We start from the raw sequence: 11185 nt of genomic DNA, 5'->3' as shown, positions 1-11185 counted from the left end.
TCTAAATACCTTCAATCCGTTCCCCACCTAGCGGCTAACATGCATTGAAAATGTCAGATCTCTTGCCCTCTATGCCTAACTTTTCATTATTTCTTATTGCATCAAAATAAAATCTATCCTTCTTAAACATGGAGTACAAAATGCTGCATAATCTAACCTTAGCCAATCTCTTCAGTCTCATCTTGTGCTCAAGCAACACACCTCTCTCCGCTTCCATAAGTATGCCAATCTTTTCATTGACTTTTCTCCATTGTTTCCTCTCTTACAAACTCTTCCCACCCCAAATATATCCCATCCCTAAATTATTTTTACCTTCAGGATTCAGTTTAAATAACATGCCCTCAGTATACTGCCCAAACTACCTCTTATTTTTCTTCTTCTTCTTCTTCTTATTATTTTGGGATGGGAATTCACTCTGTTGCCCAGGCTCGAGTGCAGTGGCATGATCACTGCTTACTGAAGCCTCAACCTCTCGGACTCAAACAATCCTCCCACCTCAGCCTCCCAAGTTTCGGGGATGACAGACATGTGCCACCATTCCTGGCTACTGTGTTTTATTTTTTGTAGAGATGAGGTCTCCCTGTGTTTCCCAGGCTGGTTTCAAACTCCTGGGCTCAAGCAATCCTCCCATCTCAGCCTCCTAAAGTGCTGGGATTATGAGCAGGAGCCATGGTGCCCAGCCTTCTTCTTATTCTTCTTTCAATTGTTCTTCAAATTCTTTTTTGTTCTTAAATTCATGTTTATCAAAGTATACTTACATATAAAGAAATTTGTCTTTTTTAGGTATACAATTCAATGAGCTCTGACAAACCTATATGGTCATGTATCACCACAATAAAAATTTAGTAAATTCCATCACACCTAAAATTTTACTCATATCCTTTCATATGCAATACTTCTCCCTCTTGCAACAATTATCTGATTTCTGCCAATGGTTTTGCCTTTCCAGAATGTCACTGTGATGGTGATTTTATGTGTGAACTTGACTAGGCCACAGGGTGCCCGGACATTTGGTCAAACACTATTCTGGGTATATCTGTGAGGGGGTTTCTGAATGAGAGTAACATTTGCATTGGTAAACTGAGTAAAGACTACAAATTAGACTGCCCTCCCTGATGTGGGTGGGTCTTGTCCAATCCACTGAATGCCTGAATAGATCAGAAAGGCCAAGTAAAGGGAACATCTCCTGCCTGCCTGCCTTGAGCAAGGACATCAGTCTCTTACTTTCTTTGAACTTGAACTGAAACAATGGCTCTTCTTGGGTCTCAAGCCTGCTGGCTTTTGGACTGGAACTGACACCACTGGCTCTCCTGATTCTCAGGCCTTCAGACTTATACTGGAACTATACCATAGGTTCTCCTAAAGCTTGCTGGCTGCACATCTGGGAACTTCTCAGCATCCATAATTATATGATTTAACTCTTTACAATAAATCTATTTAGATAGCTGGATAGGTGGCTGGATAGATAGGTAGGAAGGTAGGTAAGTAGTTATATAGGCAGGCAGGCAGGCAGACAGAGATAGATAGATAGATAGATAGATAGATAGATAGATAGATAGATAGATAGACAGACAGATAGAAAGAATAGGTGATAGGTAGGTAGATAGATGGATAAATAGATACATGATTGATTGATAGATAGATGGATGGATGGATAGATATGCTCTTTCTTTAGATAGATAGATAGATAGATAGATAGATAGATAGATAGATAGATAGATAGATAGATAGATATACTCTTTCTTTCTTTGTGCAGCTCCAAGTTTCTGACCTATATCATTTTTCTTTTCTCTGAAGAACTTTTAACATTTATTGTAAGGCAGATCTACTGGCAACAAACTTCTTCAGTTTTTGTTCATCTGAGAAGGTCCGTACTTCTCCTTCACCTCTGAAGAATCATTTCACAGGACACAGAATTCTAGATTGGTAGTTTTTTTCTCTCAACACTAAATTTCACTGACCTCCTTGCTTGCATGTTTCTGAGGAGAAGTTGGGTATAATTTTTATCTTTTTTACCCTGTAGGTAAGGTATCTTTTTCCTCTGACTTTTTAAAGACTTTTAAAATATAAGACTTTTAAAATATGGTATTCCTAGGTGTCGTGTTTTTTTGTGGTTATAATTGTGGTTATTATTGTCTTGGCATTTATCCTGTGTAGTGTTCTCTGGGCTTCCTGAATCTGTGATTCGATATCTGACATTAATTTGCAGAAATTCTCAGTCATTATTGTTTCAAGTATTTCTTCTGTCCTTTTATTTGTCTTCTCCTTCTGGTATTTTCTTTTTTGAGATGAAGTCTCCCTCTGTTGCCCAGACTGGAGTGCAGTGGTGTAATCTCGGCTCATTGCAACCTCTGCCTACAGATGTGAGCTACCGTGCCTGGCCTCCTTCTGGTATTTTCTTTTTCATTTTTATTATGATACGGAGTCTCGCTCTGTTGCCCAGGCTGGAGTGCAGTGGCACGGTCTCAGCTCACTGCAACCTCCACCTCCCAGGCTCAAGCAATTCTCCTGCCTCAGCCTCCCAAGTAGCTGAGATTACAGGCACCCGCCACCATGCTTGGCTAATTTTTGTGTTTTTATTAGAGACAGGGTTTCACCATGTTGGCCAGGATGGTCTCGAACTCCTGATCTCAGGTGATCCACCCACCTCGGCCTCCCAAAGTGCTGGAATTACAAGTGTGAGCCACTGTGCCTAGCCCTTGTGGTATTTTCATTCCACTTATATAACACCTTTTGTAGTTGCCCCATCATTCTTGGATTTTCTGTTGGGATTTTTTTTTTTCAATCTTTTTTTTCTTTTTGCTCTTCCATTTTGGAAGTTTCTATTGAGATACACTCAAGTTCAGAGATTATTTTCTCAGCCATGTCCAATCTATTAATAGACCCATCAAAAGCATTCTTCATTTCTGCTGCAGTGTTTTTATTTCTGGCATTACATTTATGCTTAGAATTTCCATTTCTCTGCTTACCATTGCCCATCTGTTCTAGAAGGCTGTCTACTTTATTCACTAGAGTCTTTAGCATATGAATCATAGTTGTTTTAGGTTCATGGTCTCACCATTTCAATATCCCTGTCATATATGAATCTGGTTCTGAGGATTGCTCTGTCTCTTAAAACTGTGGAGTTTTTGTTCTGTTTTGCCTTTTAGTCTGCCTTGTAGTTTTTGTTTCTTGATACCTGAACATGATGTAGTATGTAAAAGGGGCTATAGCAAAAAGGCCTTTAGTAATGTATGGGAAGATGTGTGGGAAGGAAAAGTATTTTATAGTCCTATGATTAAGTCTCAGTCTTTTTTTTTTAAGTCTTTTCATTTTTATTATTCAAAAAAGTTTCTTCCTTTTTTTTTTTTTTGAGAAGGAGTCTCGTTCTGTCACCCAGGCTGGAGTGCAGGGCTCATTGCAACCTCCGCCTCCCATGTTCAAGCAATTCTCCTGTCTCAGCCTCCCGAGTAGCAGAGATTACAGGTGCATGCCACCATGCCCAGCTAATTTTTGTATTTTTAATAGAGACAGGGTTTCACCATGTTGGTCAGGCTGGTCTCAAACTCCTGACCTTGTGATCTGCCTGCCTCAGCTTCCAAAGTGCGGGATTACAGGTGTGAGCCACCATGCCCAGTAAAAGTTTCATTTTTTATTTAGCTTTTTGACTCTGTGCTTGTGCCTTCAACACTTTCACAACAATTTCTGTTCCTCGATAAGGAAAGCATGCTTGATCCTGTCATGAACACATTTAGCACAAATGGAACCACCATATTCTCTGACAATTTTGTTTGTTTGTTTTGGACAATTTCATAAGAACTTTAGGTCTCACAGCATGAACCCCTCGAAGTCTGCCTGGGCACATGCCACATGCAGATTTTGGTGCTTTCCCAACCTTCTTGGTATAAAAGTAAACAATTCTATTACCTGGGGTTCAGGACAGCCCAGTTTTGTTAGAGGCTATATTGTAGGAAAGCCTACGATGGTATATCAAACACTGGACCATTCTGAGTGCCTGTAAACATCAGCAAAAGAGGAAGAAGAAAGTCTTTGCGAGTTCAAAGGTCAAATAGGATTCAGTCTCAGTCCTTTAATGAGCCCGTGCCTCTGGACTGTGAACTTCACAAGTGCTTCTCAGTACCTCCCTCACCACCATGAGGTGGAACAGGATAACTAGAGCTGGCTGGAGTTGGATATTTCTCTTCCCCCAAATCAATAAGACTCTGAAAAAACTTTACTAGATTAGGCTCTGGTAAAACAATTTCTCTCAAGGGCAGGCCTTGTTAAGAACAGAAAGCTCCAGCATATTTCAAAATGGTTCCTTGTCCCCTTCCCCTGATGAAATCCCAAAGGGATTTTGGCCAGTCTTTACTGTGAGAACCTGATTGAGTGCCTGGAGGTAAAACTCAGAGAAGTGTGGAAATTGCTCTATGACTGGGTCCCCCTGGAGTTTTTATTTATTTTTATTTATTTGTTTTATTTTTATTTTTTGAGATGGAGTCTCACTCTGTTGCCCAGGCTAGAGTGCAATGGTGTGATCTCGACTCACTGCAACCTCTGCCTCCTGGGTTCAAGTAATTCTCCTGCCTCAGCCTCCCAAGTAGCTGAAATTACAGGCGCATACCATTTTTGTATTTTTAGTAAAGATGGGGTTTTGCCATGTTGGCCAGGCTGGTCTTGAACTCCTGAATTCAGGTGATCTGCTGTCTTGGGCTCCAAAGTGCTGGGATTACAGATGTGAGCCACCACACCTGGCCCGCCCCGCCTGCAGTTTTTAATCTCAGACTTGTCCACACTGAGCCTCCAGCTATTTGTCAAGTACAATTTAGATTTCCCAACCCTGACACTAGTGCCCACGGAGGTTTTTGCTTCTGAGTTCCTGCTCCATCAAGTTGCAATTCTCTGTATTTTTCTGTCTCTTCAATTTTGGGAGTAGTATTTTGCCCTGTAACCTCACTTTTCTGAGGGATCCAAGAAGAGTTGTCTTCACTTTGTCCAGCATCTTCGTTATTGTTAGGATGGAATGATGACTTGCAAGCTCCTTGCATAGACCTTTGCTCCATTATTTTCTTGCTCATTTACTCTCCGACCAGAAGTTGGCTATAATTCTTATGTGTTCCTTTTTCTGTATATAATGTTTCTTTTTCTTCCAACTGTCTTTGAGAGATTAACTCTTATCTTTGGTTTCAGCAGTTTGACTCACAATGTGGAATTTCTGGAATTCAGGGACCTGTGAGTTACTGTTCTTCATTAACTTTGGAAAATTCTTGGCCATTATCTCTACTGATATTTCTCTCTCTCTCTCTTTTTTTTTTTTTTTTTTGAGACAGTGTCTCGCTCTATCACCAGGCTGGAGTGCAGTGGTGTGACCTCGACTCACTGCAACCTCCGCCTCCTGGGTTCAAGCAATTCTTCTGCCTCAGGCTCCCGAGTAGGTGGGACTACAGGTGTGCGCCACCACACCCAGCTAATTTTTGTAGTTTTAGTAGAGACAGGGTATCACTGTGTTGACCAGGATGGTCTTGATCTGTTGACCTCATGATCCACCCGCCTCGGCCTCCCAAAGTGCTGGGATTACAGGCGTGAGCCACTGCGCCCAGCCTCTACTGATATTTCTTATCCCACAGGCCGTTTCTGTTTTCTCTTGGACTTTAATTACATACAGGTGTATCTCATTTTTTTGTACTTTGGTTTATTGTGCCTCACAGATATTGCATTGATTGTATGGTGATCTGTGATGAGTGATCCTTGATGTTACTACTGTAATTGTTTGGGGATATCAACAATTCTGCCTATGTAAAACAATGAACTTAATCGATAAATGTTGTATGTGCTGTGACTGGTCCATTGACCTGCCATTGTCCCATCTCTCTCCCTCTCCTCAGGTCTCTCTGTTCCCTGAGACACAACAATATTGAAATTAGGCCAGTTAATAACCCTACAATGACCTCTAAGTGTTTAAGTGAAAGGAAGAGTCACATGTCTTTCACTTTAAATCAAAGGCTAGAAATGATTAAGCTAAGTGAGGAAGGTATGATAGGATGACAGCCAGACATCTAGTATGAGTTAGCCAAGTTGTGAATGCAAAGGAAAAGCTCTTGAAGGAAATGAAAAGTGCTACTCCAGAGAATACCTAAATGATAAGAAAGCAAAACAGCCTTACCACTGACACTGAGAAAGTTTTAGTGATGTGGATAAAAGATCAAACTAGCCACAACATTCCTTTAAGCCAAAGACAAACCGAGAGCAAGGTCCTAGCTCTCTTCAATTCCACAAGGCTGAGAGAGGTGAGGAAGCTGCAGAATAAAAGTTTGAAGCTAACAGAGGTTGCTTCATAAGGTTTAAGGAAAGAAGCTGTCTCTACAGCATAAAAGAGCAAGGAGAAGCAGAAAGTGTTGATTGGGGTAGAAACTGCAGCAAGTTATCCAGAAGATCTAGCTAAGATCATTGATGAAAGTGGCTAAACAATAGGTTTTCAAGGTAGATGAAACAGCCTTCTATTAGAAGCAGATGCCATCTAGAACTTTCATAGCTAGAGAGAAGCAGCCAATGCCTGGCTTCAGAGCTTCAAAGGACAGTCTGGCTCTCTTGTTAGGGACTAATGCAGTGGTAACTATAAGTAGAAGCCAATGTTCAATGTTCATTTACCATTCTGAAAATTCTAGAGCTGAGAATTATGATCAATTGCCACCACCTGTGCTCTATAAATGGAACAACAAAGCCTGGATAACAGCACATCTCTTTACAGCCTCGTTCACCAAATATTTTAAGCCCAGTATTGAGACCTATTGTTCAGAAAAAAAGATTCCTTTTTTTTTTTTTTTTTTTTTTTGAGACAGTCTCGCTCTGTCGCCCAGGCTGGGTGCAGTGGCCAGATCTCAGCTCACTGCAAGCTCCGTCTCCCGAGTTTACGCCATTCTCCTGCCTCAGCCTCCCGAGTAGCCAGGACTACAGGCGCCTGCCACCTCGCCCGCTAGTTTTTTTGTATTTTTTAGTAGAGACGGGGTTTCACCGGGTTAGCCAGGATGGTCTCGATCTCCTGACCTTGTGATCCGCCCGTCTCGGCCTCCCAAAGTGCTGGGATTACAGGCATGAGCCACTGCGCCCAGCCATAGATTCCTTTCAAAATATTACTGCTCATTGACAATGTACCTGGTCAACCAAGAGCTGTGATAGAGATGTACAGAGGATGAATGCTGTGTTTTCATGCCTTGTAACACAATATACAATCTGCAGCCCACAGATCAAAGAGTCATTTCAAATTTCAAGTCTTATTTCTTAAGAAATACATTTCATAAGGCTATAGCTGCCATAGATAGTGATTCCTCTCATGGATCCAGGCAAAGTCAACTGAAAACTTTCTGGAAAGGATTCACCATTCCAGATGCCAATTTGTGATTCATGGAAGGAGGTCAAAATGTCAACATTTTAATAGGAGTTGGGAAAAAGTTGATTCCAACCCTTGTGGATGACTTTCAGAGGTTCAGGACTTCAGTGGAGGAAGTCACTGCATATGTGGTGGAAATAGCAAGAGAACTACAATTAGAAGCAGAACCTAAAGGTGTGACAGAATTATTGCAAATTCATGACAAAACTTTAACAGATGAGGAGTTGCTTCTTATGGATAAACAACAAAAATGGTTTCTTGAGATGGAATCTACTGTTGAAGATACTGTAAGCATTGTTGAAATGGCAACAAAGGATTAGAATATGACATATTCTTAGTTACTTAGTTGATAAAGTAGTGGCAGGATCTAAGAAGGTTGAATGTCTCTTTTTATTTTTTGAGATGGAGTTTCGCTCCTGTTGCCCAGACTGGAGTGCAATGATGTGATCTCAGCTCACTGCAACCTCCGCCTCCCATGTTCAAGTTTCTCCTGTCTCAGCCTCCTGAGTAGCTGGGATTACAGACATGTGCTACCATACCCAGCTAATTTTGTATTTTTAGTAGAGATAGGGTTTCTCCTTGTTGGTCCGGCTGGTCTTGAAACTCCAACCTCAGGTGATCCACCCGCCTCGGCCTCCCAAAATGCTGGGATTGCAGGCGTGAGCCACCACATCCGGCCATCGATGTCTTATTTTAAGAAATTGCCACAGCCATCATCAGTCAGCAGCCATCAACTCAAAGCAAGATCCTCTACTGCTACTTGCTGAAGGGTCAGATGATTATTAGCATTTCGTTTTAATAAAGCATTTTTAAATTAAGGTAGGTATGTTGTTTTTCTTTAGACATAATGCTATTGCACACTTAATAGACTATGGTCTAGTTTAAACATAACTTTTATATGTACTCATTAACAAAAAAATTAATGTGACTTGCTTTATTATATTTGTTTTATGGCAGTGGTCTGGAGCCAAACTGTAATATTTTCAAGGTTTGCCTGTACATCAGGCTATTTGATCTTACCCCACAGTTCTTGGATGCTCTGTCCTGTATCCCCACCACTACTCTCTTTTGCTTTGTCTGTTTAGATACTTGCTATTGACCTCTTTTCAAGTTCATGAATTCTTCAGCTATATCAAGTTTGAAGAAATTCTCTATCTCCAATATTGTGGCCTTTCTTTTTTTTTTTTGACACAGAGTCTCGCTCTGTTGCCCAGGCAGGAGTGCAGCAGCACGATCTCAGCTCACTGCAACCTCCGCCTCCCGGGTTCAAGCAATTCTCATGCCTCAGCCTCCTGAGTAGCTGGGATTATAGGTGTGTGCTACCACCCCTGGCTAATTTTTTGTATTTCTAGTAGAGCTGGGGTTTTCCCATGTTAGACAGGCTGGTCTCGAACTCCTGGTCTCAACTGATCTATCTGCCTCAGCCTCCCAAAGTGCTGGGATTACAGGGTATAAGCCACAGTGCCTGGCCAACCTTTTTATGTATGTATATCTGGTGTTTCCATTTCACCCTTTTTTACCCACTTCTCTGCTGAAATTCACTATCCATTATTTCCCACCCTTTCCACCAGATATGTTAATATATTAATTGATTGTCTTAGGGTCTGCTAGTCCCAACCTCTGTTTCATTTCTGAATTGGATTCTTTTGGTTTTTGATTGAATGCCAGACTCGTGTATAACAGAAGGAATAAGGTAGATTGTGTTATACCTGGAAATGCACACACTTCTGTCAGACGGATATAGTTTGGATGTTTGTTCCTTCCCAATCTCATGTTGAAAAGTGATTCTTGATGTTGGAAGTAGGGCCTGGTAAGAGGTGTTTGGGTCATGCGAGGGATCCCTCACGAGCGGCTTGGTGCCCTCTTTAGGGTAATGAGTTCTCCATTAGTTCACGTGAAAGCTGGTTTTTTAAAAAGAGCTTGGGCCAGGCGTGGTGGCTCATGCCTATAATCCCAGCACTTTGGGAGGCCAAGGTGGGTGGATCACTTGAAGTCAGGAGTTCGAGACCAGCCTGGCCAACATGGTGAAACCCCATCTCTACTAAAAACACAAAAATTAGCCAGGCTTGGTGGCGCATGCTTGTAATCCCAGCTACTCAGGAGGCTGAGGCATAAGAATCCCTTGAACCCAGGAGGCGGAGGCTGCAGTGAGCTGAAACGGTGCCACGGAACTCCAGCCTGGGTGACAGACTGAGACACTATCTCAAAAAATAAATAAATAAAATAAGATAAATAAATAAAAAGAATTTCGCATCTCTCTTGCTCCTGCTCTTGTCATGTGACACATCAGCTCCCCTTTTCTTCTGCCACAAGTAAAAGCTTCCTGAGGCCTAACCAGAAGCAAATGCTGGCACCATTTCTTGTATAATCTGTAGAACCACGAGCCAAAATAAACCTCTTGTCTATAAATTATCCAGCCTCAGGTATTCCTTTATAGCAATGCAAAATGCATTAACACAGAGACCACTAGTTTGGAAATTGTGTCAGTGTAAACACCAGTTTTAGGGGTTTGAGTTGGATTAATGCTGTCACTATCTTCAGTATACTACAGGCTTCAAATTTTTCCAGTGCTTGACTGCTACTACCTTACGCTTATAGCGCACCTGGAGTACAGGAGGACTTTTCTGAGTCCCACCCTCAATTTTCAGGGATCCCTGTATGCCTACACCACAGAAAGGATCTATATTTACACCCCTGCTGCTTCCTCAACAACAGACTGGCATTCCTTGTTACTTAGTGCTAGGCTTGTAGCAGAGATGGGATTTTTTGTCTTTGGCTAGTCTGAGTCTTAGGGAGGCTTTGTGGGCCTGGCCTACAGGGATGTGGCTTTCTCAACATTCCTGCACCACTTCTCAACAGTAGTCAAAATCTGTTTCAAATCTATTGTTGGTCTTGTGCAACAATTTCATGCCCATTCCCCACTGGGAGCAGACCTCTTTATGTTATCCATGTGGCATCTTGGGCCTAGATTTTCCGCCCCTCCTCCAAGGTCAATTTTTGCTTCTACTCCTCTAGAAGTAATATTGTTTTCCTGTGTCCTGAAGGCAGAACATTTCCTACCTCTTTCCCAAAAGCAGGTGCATTTTGTCTACATTCCTACCCCAGAGCAATGAAATTTCTGCCTGGGCCCCAGGAATGATATGGATTGTTGCTCCTCCCTACAGTAGCCTAAGGCTTTTGCATCATTCAAGAGAAGAGCTTCAAAGTAGGCAGGGTTTCAAGGCAGCTAACTACCTTCTGTTTGCTTAAACCACCTACTAAGACTTTCTGGTTCCCCACCCTGCTTCCAGGCTTTCTTGAGGCCCGGTGTAGGCCCTTGGGAAAGAACTTGTTAGTGTGTATGAAGTTCCCTTATTTCAGATTCTTGGCTATTCCAAACTAGTATGCTAGCCCACACGTACACTTTAGGAATTTGTTAAAATTTTTGCTAATGTTTTCTTACCTGTTTATATAAAGGCCATCTCTTTCTCTTGGGTTCTTCCTAAGGTTAAACAGTCAGTATTGTTTGGACGAACGGAGGCAAGATGGTGCACTTCCGGGTTCTTCTTCACCAACTTTTCCCTTCCCGCGCGCGCGAAAATGCAGCCACCGCCCAGGGAGGGTGCAGACCAACTGGGCATGCGCCAGGTGACGTCAATCCGAAGAGACCAAGATTTACCTGGTCGCACCTGCAGAATGCCCCCCGACACGCCCGTGCCCCGCCTATTGCCCTCCCACTCCTAGAAAAGCCGCTCAGGACGGACGCCAGGCGTGGCCTTCCTCAGTCCTCCACTCCTGTCGGGATGTCAAGACTGCAGGAACTCCGTCGGAGAGCCCCAC

The 11185-nt window shown here is 42.4% G+C and overlaps 1 pseudogene; it reads right to left on the bottom strand.

Annotated features, from left to right (window-relative positions):
• Positions 1–3631: 3631 nt before the first annotated feature.
• LOC104668968 lies at positions 3632–3985 on the bottom strand (annotated as a pseudogene).
• Between the last annotated feature and the right edge of the window lie 7200 nt (positions 3986–11185).

The sequence above is a fragment of the Rhinopithecus roxellana genome, chromosome 8 (genome assembly GCF_007565055.1).
Source record: "Rhinopithecus roxellana isolate Shanxi Qingling chromosome 8, ASM756505v1, whole genome shotgun sequence".
NCBI classification, from domain to species: Eukaryota; Metazoa; Chordata; class Mammalia; order Primates; family Cercopithecidae; genus Rhinopithecus; species Rhinopithecus roxellana.
Note: the sequence above shows the minus strand (reverse complement) of the source record. Positions and strands in the feature narration are given on the sequence as shown.